This window comes from Podarcis erhardii (assembly GCF_964252035.2).
Source record: "Podarcis erhardii genome assembly, chromosome: Z".
Taxonomy (NCBI): Eukaryota; Metazoa; Chordata; class Lepidosauria; order Squamata; family Lacertidae; genus Podarcis; species Podarcis erhardii.
In genome coordinates this window covers 21,754,506-21,771,603 of record NC_138504.1, presented here as the reverse complement: position 1 = coordinate 21,771,603, position 17,098 = coordinate 21,754,506, and the positions used below count along the sequence as shown (strand labels likewise).

The 17,098-nt window shown below is 45.1% G+C and overlaps 1 long non-coding RNA gene across 1 annotated transcript in view; it reads right to left on the bottom strand.

Moving 5' to 3' along the window:
* Positions 1-3,477: 3,477 nt before the first annotated feature.
* The window catches only part of LOC309334064, a 90,598-nt gene continuing 76,977 nt past the window's right edge, over positions 3,478-17,098 (bottom strand). The window contains exon 4 of the long non-coding RNA XR_014152825.1: positions 3,478-4,495. This is a non-coding gene — a long non-coding RNA (uncharacterized lncRNA). The remainder of the gene's footprint in view (positions 4,496-17,098) is intronic.

Below are 17,098 nucleotides of genomic sequence, written 5' to 3'. Positions count from 1 at the left end.
GCTTATAAATTACTGGACATACAAGCTACTTTTTATCACCCCGAATCAGGTTTTATTTTTAAATGCCCCTTCAAGTTAAATTTTTTTAATTGGCATGAAATACTTGGTTTGGTGTTTTGCTTTTTGAATCCTTGCCATGTTTTGGTTCGACAGCCAAAATTTCATTTGACATCTCAGCTGCAGTTTTGTCTCAATGTGTGACCTTTGGCTAGCCATAGTTCCTACCTCACAGAGTTTTCTGAGGATAAGAAAGGGGAAGGAAACTCTCTGTATACATCATCTTGAGGTTCTTGGGAAAAGAGCAAATGCATATTGCAAATAAAAAAATGATGGCAAGTACCTGCAATGGAGCCACCTGTGTCATGGTGCTCTCTCTCAGTATAATAATGATGATGATGGGTGAGATCCAATGTAGCATCAGCACAAGAACTGGGATAGGCTGGTATTGTTGCTCAAGCTTTTTTAATTGTGCAAGCAGAAAAATAAGTGGAGGTCTTGTAAAAGTAGAAAAAATATACAATAGGTCAATGACGGAGACCTGGGTATGGGAAGGTGAAGTAGTCTCCCTACATGAGATAACACCCCCAGGTTTCTCTGTCCTCCATCAATCGCGGACTGTGGGTCGGGGGGGAGGAGTAGCATTGTTATTCCAGGAGGATTGCTCTTTCAGAGCTCTGCCATCACCGGTGATCTCCGGCATTGAATGTGTTGGTCTCGTGTGGGGCACCAAGGAGAGCTTGGCTGTCTGGCTGGTGTACCGACCACCCAGCACACCTGCAGCCACCCTGTCAGACCTGCTGGAGGTGGTGGCGGGCTGGGCCTTGGAGTTCCCAAACCTACTGGTTTTGGGAGACTTCAACGTCCATGCCAATACCGCTCCCTCCTCACAGGCTCTGGACCTAGTGACTTCCATGGCAACACTAGGGCTCTCCCAGTTTGTTTTGGGCCCCACTCATCAAGCAGGCCACACGCTGGATCTGATCTTTGGGGCTGGCATAGATGTGATCATGCTCCCCGCTGTGGAAGTGCCATGGTCTGATCACTACGCTCTGAAAGCCAAGATTGACTTCCCGCTCCTCCCCGGCTTGGGTGGCGAACCTATTTGGGCTCGTCCGTGAAAACTGATGGATCCTGATAGATTCCGACAAGCCTTGCAGAACCCTGCTCCTCCTGGCGACTCATTAGATGACCTTGTTGAGGACTGGAATAACCGGCTCTTGGCAGCCATTGATGAGATCGCGCCTCAGCATCCTCTGCGACCCCGTCAAAACCGGGCCCCTTGGTTTAATGAGGAGCTCTGGAAAATGAAGCGGGATCTCAGACGGCTAGAGCGAGTATCGCGACGGACTCGTGACAGAGCCTCAAGAACATCTTATAGGATGCTTATGAAAGCCTATGAGATGGCTATGAAAGCTGCTAAGAAATCTTACTTTGCAGCTTCCATTGCATCCGCTAGCTCTCGCCCGGCACAACTTTTTAGAATAATTAGGTCAATAACATCCTTAGGAGGACAACCAAATTTAAGCACAAATTCGACCCACAGCTGTGAGGCATTCGCAAGCTTTTTTGCGGAGAAAGTCCTGTTGCTCCACCGTGACCTCCCTGCCAATTTAGATACAGTGACTGAACTGGAGGCCCCTTGACTGACTTCAGGTCCAGTGTTGGACCATTTCGATCGGATACTCCCTACTGATGTGGATAGATTCCTCCAAGTTGGTAGGCCCACCACCTGCCTCTTTGATCCGTGCCCGTCTTGGCTGATTAGGGAGTGTCCAGATGTTGCACAGACCCCCCTGGTTGAAATTATAAATTTGTCCCTTGACACGGGAACATTCCCAGGGGAACTGAAGGAAGCAGTGGTGTGTCCACTCTTAAAGAAAATTTCATTAGAACCCTTAGACTTATCCAATTACCGCCCAGTTTCAAATCTTCCATACCTGGGTAAGGTAATTGAGAGAGCAGTTGCTGAACAGCTTGGTAGGTTTCTGGAGGAAACATCGGCATTAGATCCATTTCAGTCCGGTTTCCGTCCTGGTTTTGGGACGGAAACGGCTCTGGTTGCCCTAACAGATGATCTCCGTAGACAACTGGATCGAGGCGGGTCAGGACTGCTGATCCTTTTAGATTTGTCAGCAGCCTTTGACATGGTCGATCATGATCTTCTGGACCACCGCCTCGCAGACGTGGGGATACAGGGCATAGCCCGTAACTGGTTGTGCTCTTTTATCTCTGGTCGGGGACAGAGGGTGGCACTAGGGAGGGAAATGTCGTTGCACCACTCCTTGGTGCGTGGAGTGCCGCAGGGCGCAATTCTCTCCCCGATGCTTTTTAACATCTTTATGCGCCCCCTTGCCCAGATTATCCGGAGCTTTGGGCTGGGCTGTCACCAATATGCTGATGACACTCAGCTCTATCTGCTGATGGATGGCCACACCAACTCGGCCCCGAACACACTGACCAGATGCTTGGAAGCTGTGGCTGGATGGTTTTGTGGGAGCCGATTGAAACTAAATCCTTCGAAGATAGAGGTCCTATGGCTGGGTCGGGATGGCATGGGGATGAGGGACCAACTCCCTTCTCCCAATTAGTGCCATTGCCTTCCATTAAGAGTTTGGGTGTAATCCTTGATGCCTCCCTTTTCATGGAGGCGCAAGTTACAGCAACAGCCAAGGTGACATTTTCCCACCTTCGCCGCATCAAGCAGTTGGTCCCTTACCTTTCCCGCCCCGACCTGGCCACAGTGATCCATGCGACGGTCATCTCCAGGCTTGACTATTGCAATTTGCTCTATGCGGGGCTGCCCTTGAAGCTGACCCAGAAACTCCAGCGGGTACAGAATGCTGCAGTGAGGCTCCTCACGGGGTCTCTGCCATGGGAGCATATTCACCCAGTGCTTTTCAAGCTGCACTGGCTCCCGGTGGAGTACAGGGTCAGATTTAAGGTGCTGCTTTTGACCTTTAAAGCCCTTCATCGCCTAGGACCCTCGTACCTATGGGACCGCCTCTCCTGGTATGCCCCACAGAGAGCCTCAGGGTCCATAAATAACAACACCCTAGTGGTCCCAGGCCCTAAGGAAGTTAGATTGGCTTCAACCAGAGCCAGTGCCTTTTCAACTCTGGCTCCGGCCTGGTGGAACACTCTGCCTCATGAGACCAGGGCCCTGCAGGATCTGATTTCTTTCCGCAGGGCCTGTAAGACAGAGTTGTTCCGCCTGGCCTTTGGCTTGGAGCCAATTTGATTTCCTCCTTCCCTCTCTTTCTTTTTTCTTTTCCTTCTCCTCCTGCGATGAGGCTATATTTTAATATTTTAATGTTCCATTATTTTAATGTTGTATTTTATTTTTGTTTTTAAGTTGTAATCATTCATCTTGTTTTTATTATTGCTTGTAAGCCGCTCTGAGGCCGGCCTTGGCTGGGGAGGGCAGGGTATAAATAAAAAATTATTATTATTATTATTATTATTATTATTATTAACACTGTAACACTTTTGTCACCCCAAGCCACTTAGTGGACTTGCTATATTAGGAAAGGAGTTCCCACTGGCAGAATGATTGTTGCATTTGCAGGCTGCCACAATCATATATTATTATTATTATTATTATTATTATTATTAATACAAAATGTATATCTCAATTGATTGTCATAAGCCCTCTAAGCAATTTACAAACAACACAGGAAGCATAAATAAAAGAAGGTCAAAAACAGATATTTAGAAACATTCAAAAGATAATTAAAAACACATGTTGCTCATGTGTAACATCCCACTCATCTACTAAAAGTACCCAGAGTGGCATATGATATAATAATAAAACCATATAATATCATCCAGAAAAATGCAGTTTGCAGCATATACATTTACTTCATTGGAGAAAGAGAAAGAAAATATGAAAAATACGTGAATGCTCTTCAGAAGTACTTCTGACCTTTCACTGGTGGGCAAATAACCTGCCCTGTCTTCTCATCTACACTGGGCATGTTGTTTTTACTTAGTCCAATATGGTATTCATTTATGATGCTCATCACAACAAACTTCCAAGCGTTGAAGTGAGCTCCACCTGAACTTGAAAATACACTTTCATCATCCTTATATGTTTTATATTTGTTCTTGCTGACAAACCTGGGTGGTATAAGGGCATTCATGTGTAACCGGGAAAGAGAATCACATTTTCAATATACAAAAGGCCATTCCAGTTTGTGGACAAAATACCTTAATAGTCATTCTAGGAAAGGGGGCAAAAGTTTGGAGTTATATACGGCTGTAATTCCTGTCCAGGACTTTCTGCATGCATGACCCCAGGGGTTACAAAAAGGCAGTAAAATCAGCCAAGGAGAAACACCTGTGTTAGGACGTAAGACGATGGAAGCAGCCAGTTTGGAATGCCTGGCTGGCTGGTTGCACCATTGGGCCTAACGATTGGTTGCCAAGCAACCCAGCATCCTTTATTGAACAGCAAACTTCCTTGGGCCTTCCTTGCCTGTTCCTCAGAGCTAGTTACCTAGTAAGGAGAAAAAGAAATCATTACTTTGCTAATGTTCTTCCTACACGCACTGTCTATCCTTTCACCATTCAAGAGGCCAGGTTGGGGCACTGCAATATATACCAGCTTAAACCAAGAAATGAATGAAGCTTTTTGCATCCGATAAATTCCAAAAGCCACACTTGAGCAATACTGTTATTATGCCCCCATCCAAATGACGTAAGATAGTGAGCAAGTTTTTGAGTTTCCCAGAATTCTTCATCAGGCTCAAAGTTAAGAAATGGGAGGGGAAGAAGGGGAAACTGGCTGGATGCTGAGCCTCAAAGACTGTCTTAAGGCATAGTCATAAGGAGGAGGAAACCAGACTTAACCATATTAGGTTCAATTGTATACTATGCAGGTTGCACTTAAGATGGAACACACAATGACTGGCTCCTCAATTTTGAGCTGTTGGTTTTCATATTTCCGAAAGCTGTTGTGCAGCATAAAGCCTTCATAGCAATTCAGCTAATCCAGTTAGGTCTGCTATCCTATACAAACACAGGCCCCATCTGTGCTATACATTTAACACAGTATCATACCACTTCAACAGTCATAGCTTCCTCAAAGTATACAGAGAATCAAAAGCAGCCAGCAAAGTGGCAGCAACATCCAGCAAGATGATGCTGGAAGCTGTCATTGTTGCTGGAGGTGCCACCTCTTGGGTCTCTGCTGCCCAAGGCAGCTGCCTCACCTCACCTCACCTCATGGACTGGGAACTGTAATTTGTTAAGAATGCTATGAGTTGTTAGAAGACCTCCCTCATTGCTCCTTCAATGGGGATTTTTAAGCAGAGGTTGGATGGCCGCCTATCATGGATGCTTTAGCTCAGATTCCCTCATTGCAGGAGGCTGGGCTGGATGACCCTAGGGGTCCCTTCAAACTCTATAATTCTATGATGCGATGCTTCCAGCTCTTAATAATATAATTATGTGCTCCAGTCCCCTTTACCAATATACGAACAAATGTAGAATTACATTTGTCTGGATCTGCAACCCTGTAAAGTTTTAGATGCTCATACGCAGTGTGGAGAGAAAAGCAAGCTATATTAAACCAGGGTCATAAAATAAAAAGCTGACCAAAATCCTCCAAAGGAAGCAACTACCATAGAAATAGTTATCCAAATAAAATGGTTCATATCTTATAATGGAATCACATGAGCTATTTTTTTCTCATAGTATGGAAAATGTCCCATATGAAGCAGCCTTCAGTAAATAGACAAAAATAAAGGGGAGATAATTTTCTCTGAAATTTCCCAAAGGGAAACAGAGTGTAGCAATAAATATTAAATTTCATCTTTTTTTTCTTGTTTCCTTTCCTTCCCCCTCTTTCTTTTCTTAATTCATGATAAACAGGACTGTTGAAAGAGCAAATTATTTCTTTGCTAAGGCAAGAAAACTCATGTCAGATATATAAGATTAGACAAAATCACCATATCAGTTACAGCAGTAAACCATTTGTCAGATGACTGGTGGGGTTTTTTGGTTTTTTTTATTAGTGTTTCATTTTTTGCATGACCCTTCAGACAGCCTGATCCTAATCAAGCACTTTCACCCTTCGAATACAAGCCCCACACTGTGCGTAAAAAACAAACCGTTTTTGTTGATTTTTAAACATACATGAAAATAAGATACACTGGTGAATAATGAAGTATAGGATAGGGTACAGTAAAGAACTCTGTAGAATTGGATAGGGTGCAAATTAAGGGCAACCAAAATGATAAGGGAATTGGAGTAGCTTCTCTACAACTAGGACAGGAGAGAATTCAAATCCAGTTTGCATTCAAAAGCAAAGCTACCAATTTCTGAAACTATATGCTAACTGGAACACAGCCATTCTATAAAATTCCCACTTCCTACTTACTTGGAAGCTGAGGAATACCATTAGGATAAGGGTCTCCATGTCACATTACTTTGGCGAGAAGGACACCGTATGTCTCTTTAAAGCAAATTCTGACTTGATGGAACTTTGCTGCACAATGCCTGACCTGATGGAGCATCGGCTTCTGTGTTAATATTTAAAACCTTATTGCTCAGACTCATTTTCAGCCACTTTGCAGTAGCATAGTAAATATGAATTGGACTGTGACCTGAGAACTCCATGAAATCATCATCCAAACTGTTATACTGTGTGCTGACATCTGCACATAGCCGCCTTTTTCTGGGCCAGTTTGATTGTCTTCCAGCAGAGCTGTGCACAACCCCCCAGATTTGCCCCATGGCTCTGAGCTGACCCCCCAACCAGGGGGGTCACCCACCACACCTCAGAACTAGTTCCAAATTAATTTGGGGTGGGGCTAATGTTTAATTAGGGAGGATCCTAATTAAACATGTGTGTCTCCTTCCCTAGAGGAGGGGGCGGGTCAATTCTGCAGGGTGCTTCTTCACAAGAGGCTTCTCTGAGGGAAAGAACCATGCCGTGTGTGCACTCACACAAGTAACATGCATGCCAATCACATACATGAACATAAATGAACCCAGTGTTCAAATTACAGGGCCCCAACTCCCTTACTTAGGATTCCAAATCCTTAGCTATGGTATTAGAATCCTTGGGGATTATAATGTGACTATAATGAGGGTTAATCAGAGGGTCCACCTTGTGGGTTTAATTCCCCCCATCATCTGAGCTATAGTATGAATTGCAAGCAATAAAGCACATAGGTGATTAAATGGATGAAGTAGATGGATTGGGTCCCTTTGCCTCACCCACATACTCATACCCACATGCACCCACTAGTTGGCTGGTGGAGGGGTTGGGGAATAGAGTAAGAATCATGCACATGAACATACACACACAAATATGGATGTACACACATAAGCAAAAGACCCTTGCATGAAACCAGAAGACTTCCCCTTTTAAAGCAAAGAATACACTGGAGATAGATTAAATAAGGCCTACAACAGAGGGAAGTGAGTTCTGCACTGCAAAGCCTCCCGCAGTCGAGACTTGATAGCCTGCTGACTTCAGACGAAATATGCTAGCCCTTCACAGTTGGCATTGTGCAAGAGCAGATCAAGTCTCAATTCAGCACTCAACTGCATTCTGAACATGCAGCAGCAGCCTTTATCCAAAACATAAGAATATGACCAAAAAATAGCTTGCACCAGTTCAGTGGCAGTGAATCCTATAAACATGGCCAGCACTAGAGACTGGTACCCTTGAGCAGTTCCTCAGAAAGACCCACCATTAATACCTACCTAGGGTTCCCCATTGCACTTTTTTCTGGTGCACTGATCAGAGACACAGGTGCCTGAGTGTAGCTGCCTTTTTAATTTCCCACAATGTACTGCATCCAGGGGCATTGTGTAATAGCAACTAGACCCCAAAGCTTAATGCTCTTTCGAACACTGATCACCAGGACTCACCAGTGGAGGAGGAGGAGATACACCAGAGGGCTCATTGCCTAGGGTCCCCTCACACCTGGAACCCATCCTGCCTATGAGCAAGGCAGATGGGATGAGACCATCTTGCAGGAGGGTTGGGAACCCTTCACAACTGTTTATACGGATATCGTTTCAGCATGCCAAATTTGCTAAACTAGCTGCTCCATGGTAGAGAAGAAGTAGTCCACATAGAATGTGCTGTTACAATTGTTATAATGTTGTTCTACTCTGCAACAGCCAGCCAGACGGACGGACAGACTGACTGACTGACTGGAAAAATGAAAATATCCTTTGTGCAAGTGCAACAAGCTGAAAAACGAGCCACAACAGTCCCCCAAATTGCTACTGGGAAGCAGCAGCTGTAACCAAGGATGCTCTGGGTCCAGTTTGTTTCTTCCATGTGGCTGTATCCCTGGGGAAGCTCAGGCTGATCAGTGTGGAAGATTCAGCCCAGAATCGGTTAGTGAAAGGCAAAGAGGACACAGGAATGGAAGGAGCTGCCGCATATCAGGTCAGACTATTTTGGGGACAATAAGTCTCCAGGAATATAGACAGAAGTCTTTCATAAGCAACTACTACATGGTGCTTTTTGAAGTTAGAGAAACCAAGAACTGGATCTAGGATCTTCTACATGCAATGCATCTTTGTTATTACAGAGTGACTGTTCATCTTTTGCCTCACCTGCAACACCCAGTTGTCACCATCTGCACCCGTATCTCCAAGTTGGAGTTGGGATATCATTCTCTTTATTTCTGAAGTTCAGCCCATGAGTGCTGCCGCTTATGGAGCCAAAATATCAGCAGTGTTGTAGGAGGGGGCTTGAGGTTTGCTCTCAAGTCACAGAATTCTGACTGATAGTAGGCATGGTGGGAAAGTGAATGGCATGGAGTGACTATGGATGGGATATAATGGTGACTCTGCCTAATCCTCACTTTCTGAAACAATATGAAAAATGAAACACAAACATCCTGTAAAATTCCCGCTTCTCCAAATTTTGCAATGCAACTTTTCAGCAAAGTAGTATGTACAAACAGGCATGTTCTAGGGTAAAGTGTGCATAAAAATGCATGGGCTGGTGAAAATGACATACAGGAATGCATTCCATTAAGGAACATTGCTCTGCAAAAAATGTGTATATTAATAATAATAATAATAATAATAATAATAATAATAATAATAATAATTTATTTGTACCCCGCCCATCTGGCTAGGTTTCCCCAGCCACTCTGGGCGGCTTCCAACAAAGATGAAAAATACACTAAAATGTCACATATTAAAAACTTCCCTGAACAGGGAAATTAGGCAAAATTGCTTACAGGTGTGTATATTAGGATAAATTTGCAGTAAAAGACTGATGAACTTTCACAGGCTTAAAAGAAAGAGCTGTACTTAAGACTGGGAAAATGAGAAACTGAGAGAAATGTACAAGTCTACCCATCCCTAAGTAACTGAGGTGCTGAAGAGGGAGCACTCCACATGCGTCAAGGACCCATGAAGGACCCACTTGTGGCATTATAACAGTCAGGGTTTTGCCATGTGCAGCAGCCAACTACATAGCAAGGGTTCATTGAACGTGATGGTATCACACCACTCATCTGCTTCAACAAGGTGTTACCAGGGGGTGCAGGGATGAAAAGCAGATTGGTGACAGCAGACTGGTCACTTATTAACTAGTTTTATCCTTCATTAGAACATCAGAACCTTCCTACTGACCCAGACCAAAGTTCTATCAAGTCTGGCATCCTGTTTCTCCATGCAAAGAATCAGATGCCTCTGGGAAGCCTGCAAGCAGGACATGAAGGCAATAGCCCACTATTCAGTGGCCTACTGCCTCTGAAACTGGAGGCTCCATTCAGTTATTGTGGCTTCATTACCATGGATACCATGAGTCAGCTATTTAGCACAATCCATATCTAACTATATCTATGCAGCTACATAAAAGGTAAAGGGACTGCTGACCATTAGGTCCAGTCGTGGCCGACTCTGGGGTTGCTGCGCTCATCTTGCTTTATTGGCTGAGGGAGCCGGCATACAGCTTCTGGGTCCAGCATGACTAAGCCACTTCTGGCAAACCAGAGCAGCACACGGAAACGCCATTTACCTTCTCGCCCGAGCGGTACCTATTTATCTACTTGCACTTTGACGTGCTTTCAAACTGCTAGGTTGGCAGGAGCAGGGACTGAGCAACAGGAGCTCACCCCGTCGTGGGGATTCAAACCGCTGACCTTCTGAACGGCAAGTCCTAGGCTCTGTGGTTTAACCCACAGCGCCACCTGTGTCCCTATGCAGCTACATAGAAGCTTACAATCTAAGTTTTGATAGTGGGAAAGAGAACTGAAAGAGGGGTCAGGAGAGACAGAAGAAAGAACAGAATCATAAAACTTGAAGGGGCCTTGTAAGTCATATAGTGCAAGCCCTCTGATTAATGCAGGATTTGCAGTGGAGAAGGCAGCTTCGGCATCCCCAGCGAATGGCCCTGCAACCTTTGCTCTACCTCCAGTGGTAGAGCTCATACTCACATTGGGCATTGAAGAACATATTTAAAGCACATGGCTTCTCCCAACAAATTCTGGGAACCAGGGCCAGTGCATCAAATTTTGCTGCTTGAGGCGAAATGGGAAGTGCTGCTCCACCCTGCTGCTGCTGCTGCTGCCACACCACCCAGCTCACCCTGCAGCCACCACTGCTGGAGGCAGCAAGGTGCACCCAAGGGGACACCAGCATGAGGGCTTCCGCCACCTGATGCTGCTGCTGCTTCACTCCACCTCATGGGTGGGCCAGGACAGCTGGGAACTGTAGCTTACCCCTCACAGAGCTACAATTGCCAGCACCCTTAAATTAAATACATGTCCCAGGATTCTTTAGGGGAGACATATTATTTACATTGTGCTTTTCAATATGGATGTAACCAAAGAAAGGAGGGAATGGCCATCAAGGAGCATTCACACATGCTAAACTTTTGCTATGGTTGGGAGTGGAGGCTGCCATTTATACTTGGATTATTCTGCTTGTGCGCTGTCTCTCTATTTTCAATGCATGCATGCACGCACACATGCGCGAGCACGCACACAAACACACACACACAGAGGATCTGTGCAAAGCTGTTAAGAATTACACGGCTGATGGGGGAAACAGTAATCCCTGCTTGCTTTGATGTTCAGGGAGGGAGAGCAGAGAGACAAAGCAAAGAGAGACAGAGCACAGATGATGTTCATGTTACTAAGACTTTATTACACTTAATAAAACACACTACAGCGCGTTCACTAGTATACTATGAAGTCTTCATAAATCACATTGCCTGCTCGACATGTGTCAAAATAAAGTCGCATAATACAAAACAGGAGAAAATATTCCCAGTCCTGTGTATTTGTTCACTTGTGTCATTGGCTTATGGTAGGTGACTCGTCTGATCATTACTGCAAGCCAGAAAGATTCCTTGTTGCGAAATATACCTGTTTATATTCATTAGTGGTGTGGAATCTGTAATCCTGCAGATGTTGCTGAACTCCAGTTCCCATCATTTCCAGACAGCATGGCCAATAGTCAGGGGTGGTGGGAGCTGCAGTCCAGCAATATCTGGAGAGCATCAGATTATTTATTATTATTATTGTTATTATTATTAATCACACATTGTAAGCAGATGGGAATGAGAGCGGGAATCCATAGGGTATAGTCAAGGGGTGGAAGGCTGTGTGCTACAGAGACTTGGAAGGCACTGCTTGTCAGCTGGTAATGGGCAGCTGAATCAGTATCAAAAGTAAGGATGAGCCTGAGGTAGGGCCAGGGCCAGCTCAAGACATTTTGCTGCCTGAGGCAAAGGATAAGACAGCACCCTCTCCCAAGGAAGACACAGAAGCTGATTGGAATGGCAATGGAATCTTACTCCAATTCTGGTGAAAGGCCAGTGTATTCCACTGCACTGGAGGGCTGCAGGCTAGTGTATATGGTACAGCACACAGCACATGGCACTCACAACTGTGTTCCTTCCCCGAACCTCACCATCTACCACCTGAGGCAGCTGCCTCACTCTGCCTCATTGTAGAGCTGGCCCTGGGTAGGAGTATTGGGCAACACTCCGTGCTCAAAGTTTATAGGGGGCAGAGGGGAAGCTGGGGCCTCTTACTTTCTGTGGTGATTCCCCTCCTAGATACGGTTTTAAAAGGCTACTAGGAGTATGATTTGGCTGCAATTTGGAGTAGTCAGAGGGCGGGGTTTGTGTGTATCATTAAGCCCCCTCCTCTCCCCGATAATCTGAGCACTCTAAAGGGATAGGTGGGGGCTTCTGCTGTTCACACAAAGGGATGCAGAGAGGTAAGAAGGTCTGACCTTCCCATATTGATTCAGAGCAACCAATTGAATCTTTGGCTCATATCAATGTGTTGCACTCTCTTGCCAGTGCATCTCTGCAATGCATTGAGCCAAAATCCAGCACATCCTCAGCAAGCCTTGTTTTTCTGGTTTTTTTTTTAAATACCCCTTTGAAAAGGACACACTTCCCTTCTCTCCTGCACCCCCCCCGCAAACATTTGCAGTATTTCTGCCCCTCCCCAAAAAGTATTTCACTGAGGTTCAGCGCCATGGCATGCTTTATGGGAGCCCTGCAAAGAGAACTCCCGTCAGCTGCTTAGCCCAACAGCATAAATTTGATCTCGCAATTAGTATTCAGCTCAGCATCCTGGATAGAAACCAATGTTGCAGCCAAGAGGTGGTTTAAAACACATAAATCATAGATCAATGACAGAACTCTAAGCACTGGATAGATTACAAAAGTAAGCTTTAGTTAAAAATAGATTAACCATTTCCCTCCAGGAATTCCTTCTGCCAAAAAAGAAAAGAGAAAAAAAAGAAACCCTATATATTAAACAAATAAAATTGCATGTTATCCAAGGATTTCCCCCCATACTAATATATGCATATAGTAGATTAATTGCCTTTTTCCTTGACATTTAACATTCTGGTTAAAGAAATGTTGTATCATGCTATTTGAGTGGAAAATAATACACAGCACAGAAAGCAAAAGAGAGAGAGAGAGAGAGAGAAAGAAAGAAATAACTAAAAATATAGCATGAGCCAACAATAGCAGCAGCTTTGGAACAATTGCTGCAGAAAATCAGGCTATTTCTGATGCATTTGGTTTTGGTTTGAATTGTTCAAATAGGCTCCTGAGGTCAACAAAGGCTGAGGCACAGCTACAATTGAGCTCATCCAATTGTATTTTTCTTTTAAGTCTAGTTGGAAGAAGAGGTAGTAAATCTATTTCAGGAGACATAAGGAACTTTATTATACCAGTTCAGACTATTGGTCCTTCTAGCTCAGAATTATCTACATGTCTGGCAGCAGCTCTTTGGAGTTTTAGATGACCCTTTTCCTACCTCATCTAGAGCCAATGCTAGGAACTGAACCTGAGACCTTCTGCTTGCAAACTGTGCACGGTCACTCAGCTGTGGTCCTTTCCCTGATGTAGGGTGAACATATGAAGCTGCCTTATACTGAGTTAGATTGTCCTTCCATCTAGTTCAGTGTTGCCTACACTGACTAGAAGTGACTCTCAATGTTTTCAGATGGGGGCCCTTCCCAGAGCTACCTGGAGGTACCAAAGATTGAACTCGAGATGTTCAGCATACAGAATATGCACTCCACACTGACCTACCACTTAAAGCGGCAGATGCACTTACATAACAGAATGCACTTTCATCCAAATAAATGCCTTGTGTATAGAAAACTGGCATGGCAGGAAGAAGTGTTGTCACCTAGCTTTCTCCCAGAGTTGATAGCAGTTTTGGGGGTGGGTGAGAGGAAGAGTGTGTGGATTGGGGGAGAGGTGGTGCTAAAAAGAGTGTGTGGATTGGGCAGGGTAGGTGGGGGAAAGAGTGTGGGGATCAGGTGTGGGATGAGAGAAAGAATGCATGGATCAGGAGGATGGGTGGTGGTATAAAGAGCAGACGGATCAGGCAGGGGGTGGGAAAAAGACCATGTGTTGTAAGGGGGTGGGGGCAGAAAGACTGCATGGATGTCCCGCTTCCCTGTCCCAAAAAGTTGGGCGGTATGGTGTTCTAGACAGCCTCACATTGTAAGCCCTATCAGAGGTATAAAGGCCTAGCACTAGAACGGTCAGTGTACAGTGGTACTTCAGGTTAAGTACTTAATTCATTCCGCAGGTCTGTACTTAACCTGAAACTGTTCTTAACCTGAAGCACCACTTTAGCTAAAGGGGCCTCCTGCTGCTGCCGCGCTGCCAGAGCACGATTCCTGTTCTCATCCTGAAGCAAAGTTCTTAACCTGAAGCACTATTCCTGGGTTAGCAGAGTCTGTAACCTGAAGCGTATGTAACCTGAAGTGTATGTAACCTGAGGTACCACTGTATAAGCAAGAATACACACTACTCAGCCACATCTTATTTTCAGGTAAGAAAGAGCAAGAGACCAACCCCACCCCTCAATTATTTTGAACTAATGCAGATTATGAAGGAAACTGAGTTGTTTGTCCTTCCCCCACAAAAAGCCTCCAGACCGATTTGTCTGCAATTTGGCAGGCTTCCTCCATACCCTCCAACATTTCTCTGATGAAAATAGGGACGACCTAAGGAAAAGTGGGACATTCTGGGATTAAATCAGAAACCGGGGCAGCTTCTGTAAATCCAGGACTGTCCCAGGAAAATAAAGACACTTGGAGGGTCTGTTACTCTGTGCCTGTAAATTTCATTGACCAAAAGCAGAGGTAGAGTATTGCCATGTTTACATTATCCATTATGGTGATTGGGCAACCTGGAGCTTCACAGAATGTATTGGAGAACAAATTATGGACCAAAGTAGAGAAAGAGCACAGGGTGGCTAAGAAGCATCAAAATTTTAAAGATTGCACAGGTGCAAATACAAAGCAATCTTGGGGCCAATGTACACCCCTAATACAAATTGGAAGATAAGTCAATTTCTCACTTATAACTAGAAATCAGCTTTTATGGCATATTCTATATCTCTTTATATATATAAAAAAAACCCAACCTGTGAATATTTTTCATGTACTCCTTAGAACAGAACAGCCTTTTGACTAAAAGAAATGATTTAAACTCAGTATTGACAGACAGACACCCTGGAATGTGTATGTTTTTCTTTTAGAATTCTAGACAACCAAAACAACATCAAATGATAAAAGGAGGCAGAATTCATATATAAAAGCTTTTCACCCAAGACGTTTCTCTCTCATTAAATACGTACTGCAATATTTGATTGGTTCAAGAAGAATGATCAAATAAAAAAGGTGGGGTGGGGGGAGAGAGACCAAACTTCTCCATGTTGGATTTCCCAAATTTTGATCAAACAAGCAGGACTGAATTTCGAAAGTTATTACTGCATGAGACTATGACTGTCTACTGTTAGTTTAACTAAATTAAAGATCATGTCGTGTAAATCCTGAAATAAAATAATCATCACCAAACACCCATGTTTACTTCAGATATTTTAACATCCTGTAAGTAATGAAAAGGTGGTTGTGGTAAGGAATGTTGTGTTGTGAAGTCAACTGAGCCCTTTTCCTAGATCTCTGGCATGGTGAAGAATGTTTTAAATTCATAAGAAGAGTGTGGAAAGTAAGGTAAAGGTAAAGGTAAAGGGACCCCTGACCATCAGGTCCAGTTGTGGCCGACTCTGGGGTTACGGCGCTCATCTCGCTTTATTGGCCGAGGGAGCCGGCGTACAGCTTCTGGGTCATGTGGCCAGCATGACTAAGCCGCTTCTGGCGAAACCAGAGCAGCGCACGGAAACACCATTTACCTTCCCGCCGGAGCGGTACCTATTTATCTACATGCACTTTGACGTGCTTTCGAACTGCTAGGTTGGCAGGAGCAGGGACCGAGCAACGGGAGCTCACCCTGTCACGGGGATTCGAACTGCTGACCTTCTGATCGGCAAGTCCTAGGCTCTGTGCTTTAACCTACAGCACCACCCGCCTCCCAGTGTGGAAAGTAGATTGTTTTAAAGCAGGGGTGAGGGACAAGGGTGGAGGGGCTCACTATGTTTATACCCCAAAAGGTCTTGCTTCTCCCATAGCCACAGTCTTGGATTCCAGCAGAAATCAGGCATGTCTCCCTCTCACAGTCTTCAGCCTGCTGCCAGCTTCTAGCTCACACACAAAACTCAGGGTTCCCCCTGGCACAGAGCCACTTCCATTGTTATCCTAACAACCCATACTTAGAAGGCCATTAGCTTGCCAAGGACCTGGCATGGCTATTCCAACCATTGAATCCTTGCTGGATCCAGAAGTTAGAAGGGGCTCAGGCATGCAGCCTAAACACACACACCCAACTCACAAAAAATACCATTATGATAGCATTTTAAAATATAGGAGAATTTGATCCTGTAAGGTGCAACTGAAGATTGGATCCATGAGAGAATCTGATCCTGCATATTGCTGCTTACAAAGGAGCAGCAACTGGCACTGTGCAAGACTGGATCCTCCAGCTTAACTGCTGTTTAGTAGGAGGATCCAAACCTGCATGGCGCTGCTCTTTCGTGAGTGGATGCCCTGCATGCAAGGGAAATCTCTTATGAAGCAACAGCATGCACAGATTCATATCCTCCAGCTGTTAAGTTGGAGATTTTGATGCTATGTAGCGCTGGTTTGGGGAAGGAGGACAGGAAATGCGTCTTCCTACCTTCTCCCATGGGACATGGGTGGTGCTGTTGTGGGTTAAACCACAGAACCTAGGACTTACCGATCAGAAGGTTGGCGGTTTGAATCCCCGCAACAGGGTGAGCTCCCGTTGCTCGGTCCCTGCTCCTGCCCACCTAGCAGTTCGAAAGCACGTCAAGTGCAAGTAGATAAATAGGTACTGCTCTGGTGGGAAGGTGAACGGCATTTCCGTGCACTGCTCTGGTTCGCCAGAAGCGGCTTAGTCATGCTGGCCACATGACCTGGAAGCTGTATGCCGGCTCCCTCGGCCAATAAAGCGAGATGAGCGCCGCAACCCCAGAGTCAGCCACAACTGGACCTGATGGTCAGGGGTCCCTTTACCTTTACCTTTACCTTATCCCACAAACATGCAGCCACCCATAAACTTTTCACAGCTTCCCCATTCTTCTTGCTCATGCCTACCTCTTCTTCCTGCCTAACGCTCTCCCCCCCCCCCCCGACAGCCCTGTATGTCTCTGGGTTGCTCATCCCAACCTATAGTGATCTGGGGCTCTCTCAACCCAAGTCGAAT